We start from the raw sequence: 18696 nt of genomic DNA, 5'->3' as shown, positions 1-18696 counted from the left end.
TACAGGTAATGTAGATAAACAATTCCTATTGGGAATACTTGGGCTTTCACTGAAACCATCACAGCCTTTTTGAAAATCACATCTTTGTAGCCTTATCATTGGTAATCTAAAAGGCTTGGAAAATACAGACCTATCCTAACAGTCTGATAAATCTCAAAATATCAATTTAAGACTACAAGGAAAAAAAACCAACCAAACTTTTTTTGATAAGTCCTAAATTCTGTGCTTGTACTTCTGTACACAATCCTTTGAACCAAAATTCATGTTTTAAATTTGCCATCAATGGCTTACATATCCTCTAAATTTCCATTAAATCTGAATCTCTTTGAGGAGTAGGTATTTATCCACCTATCTGTGAAGAGACTTGAGAAACTCTTATGTTCAACACAACTGCTAAAGGAAAGATGAATCTTTCTGATTTCCCTTCTGTCGCAGGAAAAAAAGGAATGATAGAGATGACCTGTGTTATCTGTGATAACCTAAACTCTAAATTGAAATACAAATGGGAAGGAGTGAGAGTAAAGGCTTCTTTTGGAGCACCCATTCTCTGTGATGGCAACTGCTGAGAATTTTTGGATCTAAAATTGAAGTGTGCATTCAATTTTCAAGAAAAACCAAAGTACCTTCTTCTGAGATGAGCTTGCTTCAGGTAGTTGTATCCTGAAGACCATTTCACAATGCTTTTCTGTTAAAAAAAAAATCTCCCTTGGAGAAGGTCCAGGAACAGATGTTCCAAGGAGTCATTTAGTCCATATCACATGAAGACATTCCAGATGCTTGTACTCCAGGTATTTTCTAATCAAGAACAGGAGGAGTTAGGTTGATTCTAGACCTAAGGAAATTTGATACAACATTCAAATCTATTTCACAGATGATGCTACAAAAACTATTGCAGTTTCTTAACAGGGCAATTAGGAGTCTTTTAGGTAGTACCTTACATCTTCTATTGAACTCAAAGTAATTTGCATAACCAGTATACTAATATATGTATACTAGTATATGTATTGCGCCTAATTTTTCAAGTGTAACACACTTCAAAAATAGCTCTAAACCACAGATAGCAGTGTGCATTCAAAAGAGACACAGTACAGGTTTTTCTAACAAGAAAAACTGGCACATGGACATAGAGAGAGGCGTTCTACCTGTTTTCATATTTCATAGAATAATATAATTATTTAGCTTCGAAGAGACCTCTAAGATCATTGAATCCAACAATATTTGTTCAAATTGTAGGATTGTTTAAAAAAAAAAACACCCATAATGTTTCGTGGTTTTCTTTCATTTGCATGAGCTCAACACCCTCAAAATGTGAAATCCATCTTCCACCTTTATTAAGATTGTTATTGCCCTCCCCTATCTTCCTGATCCCCTTAGCAGATTGCGTCTGAAGCATTTGTGTCCTCTAAGCAAGAAGAGATGCAAACCAATCTGAAAGATGAAAGAAGCCCATGTGCTGAGGAAAACATGTTGGCACACAGCTTTCCAGCTGTGCATGCTGCTGAAAACACTCTCTGGTAACGTAAACATCTTGATGAAATGAAGACAACCTATCTGTATTAGCAAGGTCATCTGTCAGCCTGCTGACCACTAATCATATTCATTTATTCAAACTGCTAGAAGGAAAGTGGTCATCTGTTTGGTGAACACAGTAGGTGTTCAGTCTTAATCAGAGCAGAGAGCTACACTCACATGTACCTCACAGACAAAACACCTAGTAGAAGTAAATTATAGCTTTAAATTAAGAGGCTGGAAAGCATAATTTCACTGCCTAGGACAATGTGTATGGGAAAAAAGGGTCTTTTTCAGGGCCAAAGAAGACTAAAAAAAAATCTGATGTTTACATAAGACAAAGGAGATGTAAAAACTCTTTGCTAATAAATTTTACTGCTGTACTGTACCTTGATTAAAGAAGATATCCTGTGCTTAGGGTGTCTCACACCATAATAATAGCCACTTGAAGAAAACAAAAAACTTAGAGTTGCTGCTGGAAGACATTTATCTGGCCATTGCATTCTTTTCCTCTGGATAAAACATTAAAGTTACTTTTCTGGTCTAGTTACCAGTCTGGTTTGGTTAAATGCTCAAGCCAGGGAGTTGTTGAGTCAAGGCTCAGGATGAGAACTTTTATTGATACTGAGATTAGCTCAGTTGATTAGAGCATAGTGCTAATAATACCAAAGCTGTGTGTTTGATCCCTTTATGGGCCATTTCCTTAAGAGTTGCACTCGATGATCCTTGGAGTTCCCTTTCAACTCAGAATATTCTGTGAATCTGTGATACCTGTTTTTTTTCATTGAAGAAGCAAACATGGATTACAACATGTTCTGATGTTTAGCTGTTTATATTTCATACTGAGAGATTCAGACTCAGCATTTTCACTAGAACGTTTTGTTGGAAATAATGCAGTTAAAACATTTGGTACTGGCAGTTCAGGCCTGGAAACCCCAAAGTTGTTGGAGTAGGGTGGGGAAACAGCTAGCTGGTAAATACCCCCTGGATACTTCTAGTTCTTGTGGGAAAAGTTTGGAGTCTTTTGTTATTGCTATGTGTTTGTGGTTGGTTGATTGGTTGGTTGGTTGTTCAGTTGGTTGGTTTGTTGATTGCTTAAATATGACTCAAGTGTTAGTAAATTCTGCTTTTTGCTGTGCTCCAGGCTCAAGGTCTTTACTATATATATACAACATAATTTAAACTCATTAAACAGAATTATTTAAACATAATTTTTTAATTCTCTGAAGTAAGATTGGGTCTGATACTGAGTAGTTGGCATCAAGGCAAGTCAAGAATAGCTTTATGTCAGTAGAGTTCCATTTATGTGAAGTGGTATGTTGCACATGTCATCCCTAAGTTTTCCTCCATTTGAAGAACTATTTAGAAGACTTCCTTCAATTTGAATTTTTAACTCAGAAGCTCAGTAAAACTTCTGGGCTGTGTCTAAAAACTTGGAGTTATATTAACTCTCCATCTTTAGCAATGTACTTAGGTATCATTCTCATGGAGAAGTTTACATATTTAACTCCTTTGCTACAAATAAAAGGACTTAAATGATAATGTGAAATATCTGATCATTCCAAAGCAAATTATTCAAATAGAGCTTTCTGCAGTGTAAAGAGATTATTCACCTTTAATGAGAGAGATTATAGATCTCTGTCATACACAATTTCAGTTGATGTAAGCAGACATTCTGTAGAGGACATTGACATACTTAAAGTGTTCAGGGTCTGAACTGAAGCCTCAGTAAAAGCATCAAGGAACACATTCAGTGCCACAAACCTATTTCAATCCTGCTTTATTCTAAAACTATTTCACAGGGCATGGGGCTGCTTGTTTGTGTTTCTAATACACTAACCCCTTCCTTCAGTGTTAGTTGAACATATGATGTTGGGCCCTTGTACTGTCAAATTGTTTCAGGGCTTGTCTGTGACCAAAGCTTTCTCTAGTTTTGCCAGAGCAGTAGGTTTGGAAAGGAAACTTGTCTCTGCAGCACTGCTTTGGATTTTCAGAGGTTGCAGTCCTCAAGAAAAGGCTGCCTTTTCTGCATTTCCATTGCATCATTCTGTCTGCAGAAAAATGCTAAGTAGATCCTTAATTTTTTCCTATTTCATTTGAGCTGGCAAGATCTTAAAGTAAAATTAATTCTTTCTGGAATAAGATGGATTGGAGAAGAAATTAAGGTGCTGTAGTCTTAGAGCTGTAGCTTTGTTCTCACTTAGACTTTCTGTAACCTGTTCATTGCCAATGATCTGGTTTTGGCTCAGCTGTGCCAAGAAGCTTGTTGGTTATATGATGTAGTGCTTTAAAGAACCAATAATTAACTCAATTATTATAGCAGCTCTTTGCATCCATAGTTGTAAATGACCTGACACTGTTGTAGAAGGTCTCACATCTGGAATATGTCACTTTTAGAAACGTAGTCAGGGGTTGTACAGAACTGAGCTCTTCCTGATCTGTCTTTGAAATTCTTTGTCTTTCACAGTGCTACTTGAAAGAGTCCATTGCCCACAGTGTACTGCACCTTACACAGTGACCACAGAGTCTGTGTGAATCCTTCTGGACATTACAGATGTAATTATTCTTTAAAATAACATTTGCTTGGTCAGTATTAGAGGTTCTTATTTTTCCTATTGTGTTTAGAGTGCAGCTCTATGAGCAATTTGGATGATCCTATCAATTCACAATTCTCACTGAGCTTACAGTGTTTGTCCTAAAGGAGCGAACACAAATGGTAGCTTTTCACCCTGAAAAGCAGAGAACTTTATTTGGTAACTGTGGGAGTCAATTTTGCCTTATTAGAGCTCCTCCAGGAGATAATAAAATGAAATTAGACAGACTGGATTGATAATTTCTTCTGATCCATGTCCATTCTTATGAATCAAATTTGCAGTCCCAGAAAATGCCTCAAATCACAGAAATTTTGTTTAACTGAAATATATAAACCTAAAAAAGAATTCTTTTGAAACAAAAACATTGATGTGTAATGAACATGTATATGTAATTTTGAAGACCTTTGTGTTATAGTAGCATTTCTTCCTTGTCTTACAGGTCTCAAAACAACTGATTTTTTTTCTCTTTTGTCACCTATATCACATATGATATAGACTTTTTTACCATAAGAAATACCTGCCCTTCTGTAAATTAATGTATTCAATTTTTTTCCTTGAGCGTAGATTCTGGGAGCTACAATTAGTGAGCTGGACAGCAAGAAAGGCCAAATCATTTAGCAGAATACAAAAAACCACAAACAAATGAACAAACAAAACCAAAATAATGATAGGAAAGAAACCACCTAAAGGAGGCAGGGTTTGGTCAATGTTGAAGTCCTCCAAATTATATGGTTACATTAAGGCTTCTTGCAGAAAGTACTGAAAATTCTCATTAACATGAAGGATTTCAAGTATCCATACCACCACATGGAGAGTGTTTCATATATTATATGCTGTCTGCAGTAAATATTATTGCTACAGCAAAAATTTGTGGTGGCTCTGTCAGAGAAAGTTAAGAGGATTGACAACTCAAGACTTAGTCAGGGTTTATTAAGTGAACTCATCATCTGATAGTTCTGTGATCCCAAAAGCTTTATTTTGCAGACTATTCTATTAAATAGGAAGGGTAAGTACTGGTATTGCTGTGACACTAAAGGAATGCCACAGAAGAACTGAACTTACAATTACAAAAGCAGACAAATCAAGCAGACATTTTCCTCCTTGTGCTCCACAGACATGGATTGATTACTGACAGAACAAGGGCAAGGTCTGTGTGTCATCAACACTTCCAGTCACCTAAGACAGGAGTGTTTGCAAAGCTGCTCAGGCCCTTGTCAGACTAGGGTTCTGTCATTACAAAGCATATGTGGTGAGATTCCTTACTATTCATATATACTTTAAGGCAAGCTGTGCAACTGCTTTTCTTCAGATTTCTATTGTATAAAATCTATTGTTTTACCAACTACCTCCACTTAGTATAGTTCTGTATAAACAAGATACATCTGCTAAGTAATTTCTTTGACATCCTGTGAAAAACTGGGCTGAAGATTTAGAGAATATTGTCATTCTGTCATCTGCAATAATTAAAACATTGTTCAACTTTAAGGCTGGCATCCAGTGGAAAGTTAAAAATTGCTTCTTCTTCTTCTATTGCAATGTGTTGAATAAAACTTTGCCCTCAGATCATTGAGAAAAAATACATTTTAAAAAAATAATAGTGGAAATAGAGAATAGCAGGTCATTATTAGGAATGATTGTTAGGAATATGACTGAAGTTGGACTTATAAAAAGTATACTAAAGTTTATAGTAGTATTTGTGTATTATCTAGTGATCACAGTCTATGAATGTGCTTCCCTGGAAATACAGGCAAAAAGGACAACTTTTAGAGGAACAGAAACTGGAATCCTAGGATTAGGAGCCAAGGATCCTGTTACAATTATGGAGCAAGAAAAACGTTTCACAACGGAATGGAATGAAAATTCTGCCCCTATCTGTAATGCAGGTGCCTGAGCCAAGTGTAACAAGTGATGCAGGAGTTCAATGCCACATGTCCTTTCCTAACACAGGAGATTGGAGACTGGAGCAGTGACTTCTTTGCATAGGGAAAGCTCTTACACACGCTGATGGAGCTCTATCACACCCTAGAAAAAGCATTCAAGAACTGCTGTAGGCCAAAGGGGGTCATTCTCCTGAGGAAGCGAGCCAGGCTGAGCTCTGTCTTGGCTCCAAGGATCCTGTAACCATCTTATGGCTTGACTTCTTAATATTAGGCTACAAAATCAATTCTGGGCACAGGGAACAGACACTGCATTTCTCTCTTCAAGGCAAGTGTCATTGTATAATATCTACAATAAACATATTGTATTTTTGCATGACCAAATAGTATTAAAAAAAAAACTTATGGGTCTTACTTTACTCTTGTGTTTTTGGTTTCCAAATGGAGCTTGAATCCAGTCTAGCTTTTATTGTGGTAACTAGCAAATATTTTTGGGAAATGTGATATGGAATCTATGTAAATCATGAGAGCCTATACTCTTACTGTTCTGGTTCTTTAGTGAGTGACCCACTAAGCAATGTGTTTAACCTGGGTGATGGGCAGGTGGGGGTGAGCAGGGGAAATGAAGAAGGAAAACAGGCCATTCTTTTCTTAGCTACAAATTAAGCAAGCCAATCAAAGCAGCACTTCATGGGAAGCCTTTTTCTTTCAGGTGTGCATTGGAGCATAACTATTAGATTAGGTTTGTCTGAAAACTTATGTATGAAAAGACCCAATGTCTAGAATCTTCTGGTGCTTAAATAGCAGATAGGTGGAGAGCTTTGTAAGGCTGGAGCTGTACACATCAAAGCAGAGCTTTGAACAGTTGATCAGTGTTAAGGTGTCTCCCAGGTTTAAGGCACAGATAAGTATAGATGTAGTTGTATCACCAAGATAAATAGAAATATGACTGTTCTTTTCTATATATGCCACATGAGAGGTCTAATCTGAAAGTGTTTTAGAAATTACTGCTGCTATTTGTAAGATTTTTTAAGTGATTTATGTTGAAATCCCCATTAAAGATATGGTATGAGTTTCAGAAAAAAATTGATTCAGCAGCTGGAGGGTCTTCAGACACAGAAATGGAAACAATAAGTTCCAAATGTAAAAAGGATGACAGGGCTTATGCAGGAAAGAAAAATGCAGAAAGATGTAAAGAAACACTTAGGAGGTCAGCATGGGAATACTGCAGACAGCAAATGAAATATGCTGTTAGGATTCCTTCATGGACAGCAGGAAATAACAGATGTGAAAACTGCAGTAAAGAATCTGTGTTATGTAGAATCTTTAAATTAACAGTTAAAAGGCTTTAAGATGGAAGGTCAGGCCTAAACAAAATACCCACACCCACAGGCAATGCAGCACAGTTTTTTTCTGTTATATTTTCTCCTCCCTAGTTATGTGTGAGCATTTTCCTATAGCTCATGATGTGAAGTAACTTACTGTGCCTTTTTTTCTTAATGGTAAAATTCTGTATCATTGCCATTAGTAGAATCAGAGCTAGACACATTCAGAGCACTTTTTAGAACCCCATCCAATGTGTGTGGACTCTCTCAGACTTTTTATAATACTGTAAACAAGGATTTTCAAACTAGATGTCTGTATAAGATACAAACAGCAACGAGCCAAAATTACTAACTGTTTAAAAAATGCATAACTAAAATTAATAGCACTGTATTTATTAAAGAAAGGATTACTGTCCTCTGGCAAGTAAGTGTTTTGCTTGAAATCTTCAAATTGCACATCAAGAGGATAGACAGTGTAGAAATAATGTACACAGTTTATCTGAGTTTTAGGAATGGATTCGATGCAGTTCCATTTAATAAATTCATTTTAAGTCATAAAACATAATACACCACCAGATACAAAGGAACAGAGAGGAAAAGTTCATGATGGATAGGTTAATTCCATTGGCTCAGATACTTTAGTGCACAGAAAGTTAAGTTAATGAGACTAGAACCTAAAAATAGTCACACAAAAGGCAATTGTAAGGTAGCAATATGTTAAAGTGAAAAAAAAACCCACCAAAAAACAACACATAAATAATTTCAGGCAGAAGTAAAGGTATTGACTTTATCTCACATACGTTACTTTCACCAGAGAACTCCAGGCAAACAGCTTCTAGGCTGAAGAATCCTGAGACCAGACCAGACTCAGGTTTTAGTTTTGTATGGTGTAAGATTGTCTCTGTATCTACATGCATGTATTTCGGAAGACTGGCTATTGTGGTTATCTGATTTAGTGGTTTTTTTTGCTTGTTGTTTCTGCAGGGGTACTTTTTTTCAGCACAGATTTCAGCCATGCACTGAGGCTGTGCTGCTGTATTTAATTTAGGTACTGTGAGACTGGCAACAAAGCCGCTGCCATCATGGCTAGTAGGTACATATTAGTTGAAAATGTATAGAAATGCAAGTAAATATGTAGGTTGTTACATTTGTCCAGCACACACTCTCCATCTAAGAGATACAAGCTTTCATCAGGACAGGTATTCCAGTGCAGATCTGAATAGCAGTGTGAAATCACTCAAATTCTAAAATGGGAGTTATGTGGGGTCTTTAGGTGTTCAGGTACTTGGAAGAGTCTCACTGGATATATCTTTGCAGATGCCATAGTGACATAAAAGGTGATCTATATCTAGTACTATAGCATACATTTCCTGCATTTAACAGGTGTCTGGTGCTCTTCTCTCATTCTTAAACACTTCCAGTCACATGTGCTATCTGTACACATAGATGGCAAATAAACAGAAGGTACTAAAAACTCTCTGCAGCTCACTAAGAGCCATTGAGTCACCATTTTCTCTTTTTTGAAGTCCACTGTACATGTGTTGGCTGACTGGAGTAGCTTGGTTGGGCAGGGTTGACCCTGGCTAGATGCCAAGTGTCCACCAAAGCCACTATTATCATTTCCCTCCTGAGCTGAGATAAAATCAAGGAGAGATAACTCACCAGTTGCCATCAAATGCAGAACAGAGTCAGCTTGGGGTAATTATTTGAAATGACCAGTGAAAATCAGAGTAGGATAATGAGAAGCAAAATAAAGCCACTTTTCCAGGGTCTACCTCTCTCTCCAGTGGTGCAGGGAGAAAGGAAATGAGTGTTACAGGCAGTTCATCACAGGTTGTTTTTCCCACTGCTTCCTTCTCAGGGCAAGGAGTCCTTCCCCTGTTCCAGTGTGGGGTCCCTCCCATGAGAGACAGTCCTCCATGAATTTCAGTTTGAGTCTTTCCCATGGGCTTCAGTTCTTCATACTGCTCCAGCATGGGTCCCTTTCTACAGGGTGCAGCCCTTCAGGAGCCGACTCCTGCAGTGTGGGTCCTCCATGGAGTCACCACTCCTGCCAGCCAACTTGTTCCAGCATGGGCTCCTCCATCCATGGAGGATCCTGACAGGAGCCTGTTTCAGTGCAGCCTTCCCAGAAGGTCACAGCCTCCTTCAAGCATCCACTTGCTCAGATGTGGGCTCCTCCACAGGCTGCAGGTGGATTCCTGCTCCACCATGGATCTCCATGGGCTGCAGGGGCACAGCTGCCTCACCATGGTCTGTACCAAAGGCTGCAGGGGAATCTCAGCTCTGGTGCCTGGAGCACCTCCTGCCCCTCCTGTTCCTCTCACATATTCTCACTCAACTCGTCTCTGTCTGCAGTTACTTCTGCCCAATAAATTTTCTTTTTCCTTCTTAAATATGTTATCACAGACATGTTCCTACAATTATTGATGGGCTCAGCCTTTGTCAGCAGTGGGTTCACTGTGGAGCTGGCTGGCATTGGCTCTCCTGAACATGCAGGAAGTTGCTGGAAGTTATAGCCCACCCTGCTACCAAAACCTTGCCATGTAAACCCATGGTAAATGGTTTAAATTTGCCTTACTCTTTCCTTCTGAAATGTGTTCTCCATTGGTCCCAGCTTATGGGTTTTCCTACCTTTGTCCCTTCAGTCACATTAATTAATGATTATATCCATGGGAGTGAATAAAACAGACCGCAGTCCACTTGTGTAATGCTGAGTTCAACTGTTGCATGATTTGGGTGCATATACAGCTAATCTTTTACCTTCCAAAATACGTTCACCACATTCAAACTCCTTGGGAATGGTCCCTAACCAGCAGCTCTTCACTTCATCTGGACACTGCTGGAAAACTGCTAAGTCACTCAAGTCAAAATCGTGCCATAGCCTTGCTAAGAGTATAGCAGCATGAATAATCACATTCCACTTCTCCATTTACTGTTCTTTCCCTAATTAATAGGGACAGAAGACAATATTAATAATAGAAGGCTATAACCAAAGAGGTAAAGAATCCTGTGCATTTACTTTCTTTTTATACTATGGATTATTACTCAGCCTTCCCTGGCATGAGAACATAGGGAATGAGACAAATGTAGATTAAAAAGCTAAATGAAGGGATAAAAATAAAGGAACAAACACCCTAAGTAAAAGCTTTACATTTCAGATGAAGTAAAGTCTGGCATTTTTGTGTGTAGATGTCTTTGTCTTTCCAGATTCTTTGGCACTGAACTCATGGAGGGGGTAAAAAGAGAGACATGAAGAAGAAATTTCAATGATACCAGATTTAGCAGTTCTCTCATCCTCTAGAATGGTAGTGATGTGTGCTTCTGTCCCTTTGGCCAGTCAGGTCACTTATTAAAGCACAAACAGGTTTTTTTGGTAATCAAACACAACTGTAAAAAGTAATTAAACTTATAATGGAGACCAAACAATAATGTGAATCATACAGTCATAAGCATAATCCTATCCAAAGCATCCATAGTATCCCATCCACATTAGCCTTTCCCGATCTTTGTCTATCTACAACCAAAAGATAGTTACTTTGGGTAGCTCCTCATTTCTTCCACTCAGCAGTTCCTGCTGTGTCATACCATTGAAATTTAGCAAGGATCAACTTGAAAATTTTGTGTAAAAGGAATAAGGATAGGATTCACCCCATCAGTTTAGTTGGTAATGAATCAAGATAGTAACTTCTGGGGGATAATTCAGCCAATCTACTATAGATACCTAAGTTAGGATGAAAAATCATATCCCAGGATGCATGTTTTTGTCCATTAGCTGCATACGGAATCCAGATGTGTAGTTCACATGGAGACATGTTCTGTATGGCCTGATACTGAGTCAGAGATCTGAGCTGAAAAAACCAGTAAAAAGAGATTATGTATCGCTATACTAAGGATTCCAACCTCTTATCTCAGTGGGCAAGAAAATACTGCTTTATGAACTGAAAATGTGTTCTTCAGGCTGCATCCTTTGTAAAGCAATGAATATGGAGAGGGGTGTAGGCACAGGTCACTGTTTCTGGAGCAGTCTTAGGGATAGCCCCATGAGAAGCTCTGTACCAAGAGCTCTCTGAGTGGGTGTTCTGCCATCAGTGCAGCTGGTCCTCTGCTCCCCTGCTGTCTTCCTGCTGTATCCCAGTATCTGGAGAATAGCTTTGGCTTCCTCATTGCCTGGTGCCCCGCTGAGCTGTGGAACCCTGAGAGAAGGCAAGAAACTGCCAAACTCCATTGAATCATTATAATGCTATGAGATAAAATATCTTGCCTCCCTCATATTGACTTCCTGGGGAGAAAAAGTAGGATGAAATGAATGCCAGTCACCAGCTAAAGCCATCTCATTATCTGCCCAGACAGAAGTCAAGTTAAAACAATTAAGGGCTGCCTGAACCTGATTCACAAAGAAATGTGGACCAGGTGGGAGTGACTGGCTAAATTTCCTGCCCTTGCAAACCCAGCATATCCACTTATGTTCAGAGATAATCTCAGCACATTTCTTCTCAAACCTAAACATATGCCTTCATACCAAATATTGCAGATACTGTAAACCAAACAAGCAGGCTTCATACCAATCAGGGACCTTTCCTACTTAAAGGCATGCCTGTAGATAACCAAAAAGTATTTTCTGCTGTCTTTGTGGCGGAGGAAAACAAGATAAATCCCAGAAAATTAATTGGCTTTTGACTTTTGGAAATAATATTTGGCTGTCAGGATGAAAAGACTTGAGAAACAGAAATCAAAAGGAAGATAAATTATTATTCCATTTTATGTAGTAGTTACACTTTTGTATGTGGAGTAATAGGTCCGGTTTTGGAGCATCATCACAAGATGCTCCAAAGATATAATTTTGTCCATCAGCACCGAAGGTCTTGAAATATTGTAGTCCAGTGATGAACATCCAGAATGATTAAAGAGGTGGACCACATTATGTGCAGAAACACTAAAAAAACCCCAGTTTGTTCACTTGAGGAAGAAAAAGCTAAGGGGAGAACTTAGGCTTCAGCTACTTGTACAGAGTGGACAGAAGATGTTAGTGTGTAGCATAAGAATAAGAGGCAAGACACAAATTGTAACAAAAAATAAATCCATTTAGAAATAAGAATGAATTTCTCATTATGATAGGGGTCAAACACTGGAATAGATTTCCCAGAGATGCTGTGGTATTTCTATCCTGGAAGACCTTTAAAGCTGAACTGAGAGAACAGGGCCCTGATAAGTGCTCTGAGCAGGCTCTTTTTTTGAGCAGGTGTTGGAGCACGTAGCCTCTCGAGGTCCCTTCCAGCCTCAGCTGCTGTGTGATTCTGTGGCACCAGTGTGCTGTCAATAGCACGTGACAATCTCCTAAGATCAAAGAAAGGCAAACAGTATCTTGTGGTAAAATGACAAAATCTTAAACATATTGGCTTGAGTCAAAACCTAGATAACCTTTAAGAAGCTCTTGCAGTCTGGCACTTGAAGCAAAATTACCTCAGTCATGATCTTGTCAGAAGACTTGTCAGATATCCTTGGATCCTTTCCCAAAACTCTGCTCATACAGGTAGATCACAGGGATTTGGATTGGGAAAACATGGATGAATAACAAATGACAGAAAATTTTAAAAGTACGTTGCTCTGTTTTACCTGGTGCTCTCTGTCTTTATATTAATAGGAATAACCCAAGTAAGAACATCCATATTCTACCAATACTTAATCTGAACATTTGTAGATCAGGATGCTTGTTATTCATGCAGGTGTGACACAAGCAGAGGCATAATAATAGGTCATACGAATGTCAAACAAAAAGGAGTGTTTCAGGGCATTGATTATGTAAAACACCTCTGCCTTTAGACAAGAATGCACTGATTTGTACAGAAAACTAAATCTTCAAAATGCTTTTATACCAAAATATTTTATTATTACTCTTTTTAAAATGTGTTTAAATGCCAATCAGATGAATTAAAAAGTAATATCTTTTTGTATTAGTCTTTATGTGTTAGTAATCACTCCACAAGGGAAAGAAATTCCGATCTGTGAGGATCACTTTTGTTCCTTGAGGAAAAGTAAAAAAGAAACAAGAAAAAAAGAAGGTAGTACTTAAATTTTCAGCAAGCAAAACCAGATAAAGTACCTATAATAAATTAAAAGATCAAAACATAACAGAAAAAAAAGGAACTAAAAGATACATAAGGCGGCAAATTGTGTATATTTAAAGGTCCATATGGGCTTTATGCACTGTAGTTCTCTTTATTAATTTATAATACTGACTCCTGTATATACTGTAACTCCTATAATACTGTAACATGCTGTTTTCTTCAGCTCAGGACTTCCTTGCCACGTTTAATGACTTCTACTCTCCATTTATTTTATTTTGAGCATTGGTTATTAATTGAATACTATAATTCTAGGAGAGTCTAAACAATAAGTCCTAGTATTATAACTATTGTAAGTAGTTGTAGCAGGCTGAGGGGGAGAAGTGGAAAGATAAAAAATGGAACATAATGGAATAGCTAGTGAGAATCAATTAACTAAGTGAACTGTTAACTTTTTCTTTTGACTTCCACTAAGTATATAAGGTCCATAAAGAAACCAATTGTTATAAAAAACAAATTACTTGGGTCTTTACCTATAACACTTCCAGCATAAAATAATTTCAGGAAATTTTGCAAAGGTGAAGAAATTATTCTTCATGCACATGGTCAACTTCAGAGTTCAGTGCATCCATGACATAGGCATATTTGAATGCTTGGGCTCTAATCCAAATCCCGTGTCAGTAGGAGTGTTTAGACTTTTAGGCAATTTTGCTTAGCTCCTTGGAGAGTTGTGCATCTCTTTCTCCCATGTGGAGTGCAGAAGCTGAGAGCTCACTGAGTTTTCCACCTCTTCAGTTTCCTTACTCACAAGACTCCCCCCAAGACGGCAATGTACAGGCAATCCCCCTCCCCATATTATGCTGTAACTTTCTAAGAGTTGGAATTAATTTGTGCCAACATTGTCTTGCTAAATATTTCTCATAGGCCAGCTATCAGAGACTGTAGTGTGGATATGTGTGTACTTTGCATTGCAGCTTAAAGGGAGAAGAATGGTGATGCAGTAGTATCATGTGCTGAGCACTTAGGAATTGACAAGTAGCAGTGGCAAGAGCAGTGAAGTGTTTTAAATCAGGAAATGCTGCCTGGATAATGAAACCATCCATCTGGGCAGGAAGCCTGTGTGACCACATGTAGGTTTAGCTTCTTAGCCATCATGTTTGCCCATGCTTGGAAGAAAAGTGAGTAATTTGATACACAGACCACAGATCTGGAAAGTCATGTTTCTGAAGTCTTTGTCCTTTGGTAGGAATGTAGCTGCTATTTCTGAAGTATCATTGCCTCTCTCTGCAGAATCTCTCAATCTAAATGCTGTATTTTCCTTTTCAAAAGGAAGGTGCTGATTTGCATTACTCCCTACGCTGAAACCAGCAAGCCATTTCTTCTGAAAAAAATATTGTTTAAAATTGGATGTGATAGGAACGAAAGGAGGAAACAGTCAAGGATATAGAGCCTATAATTCTTATTTTCCCGTGACTCCTGGTATGACATGGAAAGAGTCACTGAAGTTCTCTGTGTCTCAATTTCCCATCTGTAAAATGGGGTTAAAGTACCTACCTCACAGGGGTGTTGTGAGGCTTTTTAAAATAATGTTTGTAAAGTGCTTTGAGATCCTTGGATGAAAGGTGCAATAAGAAATCAAATTATTCACTTTTTTGTAGCGCAATACAAGTGCACTTCTGTTGAAATGGCTAAAGGCTTCCAGCTCTTAATAGCTGTTCTACACTTCTCCACTGTAATTTCTTCCTGACATTTCTTATATCTGCTGGGAGTTAAAAAGAACAAATTATACAATCTAGAATATCTAAATTGTCATGATATTTTGTGGAAGAGGGCTAGAATAATCTGATATTCTTTTTAAACTGCAGTGCATATTCTTTGTCCATGCAGCCCTAAAGTTAACATAGAAAGGATATATTATAAATTGTACATTCTTCACCTAAACTGGCTAGCTTATGTCTTTGTGAGACAAACTCAATCTCTTCACAAAATAAAAACCTTCTGTTTGCAACTTACTGGTTCCAAAACTTATGCAAGAGGTAGAGTAAATCTTTGACCTCTCCAGGTTTTGCAGTCGTTTAACAGACAGCCATTAAACAGCACATTGTAAAGGTAGTTACTGAGTTAAAGATCAAATCTAAAGAATCACAGAAATGTGAAATGAAAGCAAGATTAAACTTTACAGAGCTGAATCAAAGAAAAGGCATATAGTTCACATAGAACTGCTAGCATAATATACTCCCTAGAAGACCCTTAACTAATACACAAACTGACTCAGTATTTAAAATTTCATTTTGATAAACAGATGATGCAGGTGCCTCACCAGAGCAAGCTTAGAATCCAACTGTTATTGAGGGGTTGACATGGCATACATAAATATCTTCCCCATTAAGATTAACTGCTGCATGGAGGTAAAAGACATGAGTAAAATAGTTGTTAAAGAAAGGAGATGCAAAAAAAAGGCCAAAAATTAAAATATGAGAAATGAAACTTAATCAAATATTTTGTTTTCCCACTTCTGTGATCTGGGATTAGTGCTTTACACTTTCTTCTCGTCCACTACCTATTATTTCTTCATTTTATGACTGAATGGATGGGAGACCAGAAAAGGATATAGCCAAACAAACAGAATAAAAATACTGTAGTTACAGCTTTCACCCAGCTTACCTACTCAAAAGGAATTTAGATGTCTTCTGTCATATGGTACATGATTCATATTTTGACTTTTCACTTGTGGAGGCAAGGTATAACATATTCCTCTCTTTGGTGATATTTACAAACACATTTCCCCCCCCCCAATCCCTGGAGCTTTTCACATTTCAAAAGATGGCCTATAATAGCCACTGTGTACCTGAGCAGTTCTCAGGATGACTTGAGAAATTTCTTTTTTTTCCAACTTTGTATTTCAATATTGTATTGCAGCTAGATTTGGACTGATTTCACCAGTGTTTGTTGATACCTCGTCCTAAACGTTAAGGCACTGGCAGTTTTGCAGCTATAGCTTGTTGCTTCTTTAATTACTTTGATGTTCCTTTGCTGCATCTAATTGCCCATCACTGTAGTTACAAGAAGCACTCCACAAAAGCCTCAGTTTCTATGGAACAATCTCCTTGGCATCAAGTTTTATCCTTAGTGTTTAAATTAATGTGGGATTTCTTTGTACATTTTACTTCAGAAAATTATTAGTGTATTTGCTTTTCAAATAGCACATACTATCTGTGCTATCCACTAATCTTTCATTGCCTTCTTCTATTCAGTTATTCAAGATGGACATTTTTCAAATAGGAAGTGTAAGTGGCAAACCTTACTTGTACACTGAAAATCTGATACTCTGATACCCTTAATTTTTGTGGCACTGAAACATAAATGTGAATTATGATGATCTTGAAAAACATAGCAACTAAAATAAAACCACCTTTTATGATAAACAGATAACCCACTACTTGCTTAGAATATCTTGTGGTGTAAAAATACCATACAATCTTCCTTATTAATTGTCTTTCCTCTGTATTTAAGCAGATAATATGAAAGATATAATATTTTACCGTTAGAGCTTTTTTTTTCCTAGACATAGCCTAGTCATCAACCAGTTCTGCTGCTTAACTACAGCCTACTATCATCCCAGGATCCCTAACCACTGTGTAGAAGAAATACTATCTTGTGGCTGAAATATTAATTATTGTGCTGTTTAGCTTTGTTTTACGACTCTTGATTTATTATCTTGACTATTGACATAAAAACTATTTTTGTCAAACACTATTTCCTATTTCTAAAATGTTAGTGCACAAGCCACCTACTACCTGAAATTTCCCACTTTGATTTGTTTAACCTAAAATATGAGCTACACTTCAGAAATTGCTATGTTTTTAGGTGTACTAGTGTTGAAAATACATCTAAGCTGAAAAGATGCTATCAGAAGTTGATGGATTAGCTCTTGAGCAGGTGTTAATTATCCTAGCTCTGCTGGTTTCTTTCAGTGTGCACCAGCTGAGAAACTGGCCTAGCATGTCACTGTAATGACAGATCTAGGAACTTTCTTGTCCAGGGCTGCAAAATACAGCTTGTTTAATCAATTATCAAAATATAAGTTATGCAGTGTTCATTTCTCCATAATTATGAATGTATATTTTAAGACTGGGTCTAATAATGACATAACTGAGTGAACATGAGCTACCAGAAGATGCTCTCTGAATGATATTCATCTGACTGAGTGTGGGTATCTTTAAGGTGGGCATCAAGTCTGAGTCCCTTTGTTGTCAATGAAGAGAAACAGGCACTTCTAGTGGTTATCAGTTTTATTCTCAAGGAGGTATCTTAACCAGACCAGGTGGGCTGTGTCCATAAAGTGTCTGCTTCTCTTACTGGCTGAGGATGGAACTGTGGATGTAGATGTAGGTGTAGGTGTAGGTGTCTGCCTTGCTTATGTCTAAAGTTAGGTGAGGCAAATCTCCTCCTCAGTGCCTCTCTTTGGCTCCATCTTACTAAGCCTTCCCTATGTTATGAAACAGTTACGAGAACAAAGCTGAGTAAAATGTGGTAACTCTGCACCATTCTGTTACAGTACACAAACCAATAAATAACAGCCCTATCATACATATATGACTATAAAATTTGGGCTAGCATATTTACTTAAAATTATGTTGTGCATATAATTCCTTTTATCCTCCTTTCATGTAACTTTTTTAAAATTCTTAACTTCTCCACAGTTTAACTGAGAGATTTTGATTTTACTGATGGATCCACTAAGTAAAATGCTATTTTAATATTTTTGTATTGCTATTGGTAAACTAGTGTTAATTGTGTCTATGGTGTTAAAAATGTGACTTTTCCTTCTTGGAGTATACTCTTTCTCTTTTGGTGAATGGCATTCATCAGTAAGAGAATAAATCCAGTAGTACTCACTCCTTTGCCATCCACCATGTTTACAGGAAATGCAGGAATGAGAAAAGTTGGAAACATAGGCAATTATGTCATCTGAATAATGTGATTGTAATAAATCTCATAATACTGTGAATATAGAAGTGAAAGGAGAAACATAAGTATTTATGCCATAATATTCAGCAGTAGTAGTAATTAGCATTTTGATTGCCTTTTTCTTATCAGTTCTATGAAAGAAATTCATGTGAATAGCAAATAAACAAAAATAGCCCTATGGACTATAGTCAATTCAGTTCAAATGGGTCAGCCATAGCGTTCTAAAATTGCTGTATGATTAACAATATTTGACATGCAGTTTGTTTTCTGTCCGTGCAATTGCAACAACAGTTCCAATTGTAGCCACTTTTTTCTTTTCTTTTCCTTTTTCTTTCTTTCTTTGTTTCTTTCTTTG

At 37.5% G+C, this 18696-nt stretch overlaps 1 protein-coding gene across 12 annotated transcripts in view; it reads left to right on the top strand.

The window, feature by feature from the left end:
- MYT1L (myelin transcription factor 1 like) overlaps positions 1-18696 on the top strand; it is a 300153-nt gene that overhangs the window by 199445 nt on the left and 82012 nt on the right. The gene's annotated exons all lie outside the window — the stretch shown is intronic.

The sequence above is a fragment of the Passer montanus genome, unplaced genomic scaffold, assembly GCF_014805655.1.
Source record: "Passer montanus isolate IOZ18808 unplaced genomic scaffold, ASM1480565v1 scaffold34, whole genome shotgun sequence".
In the NCBI taxonomy this organism is placed as follows: domain Eukaryota; kingdom Metazoa; phylum Chordata; class Aves; order Passeriformes; family Passeridae; genus Passer; species Passer montanus.
Note: the sequence above shows the minus strand (reverse complement) of the source record. Positions and strands in the feature narration are given on the sequence as shown.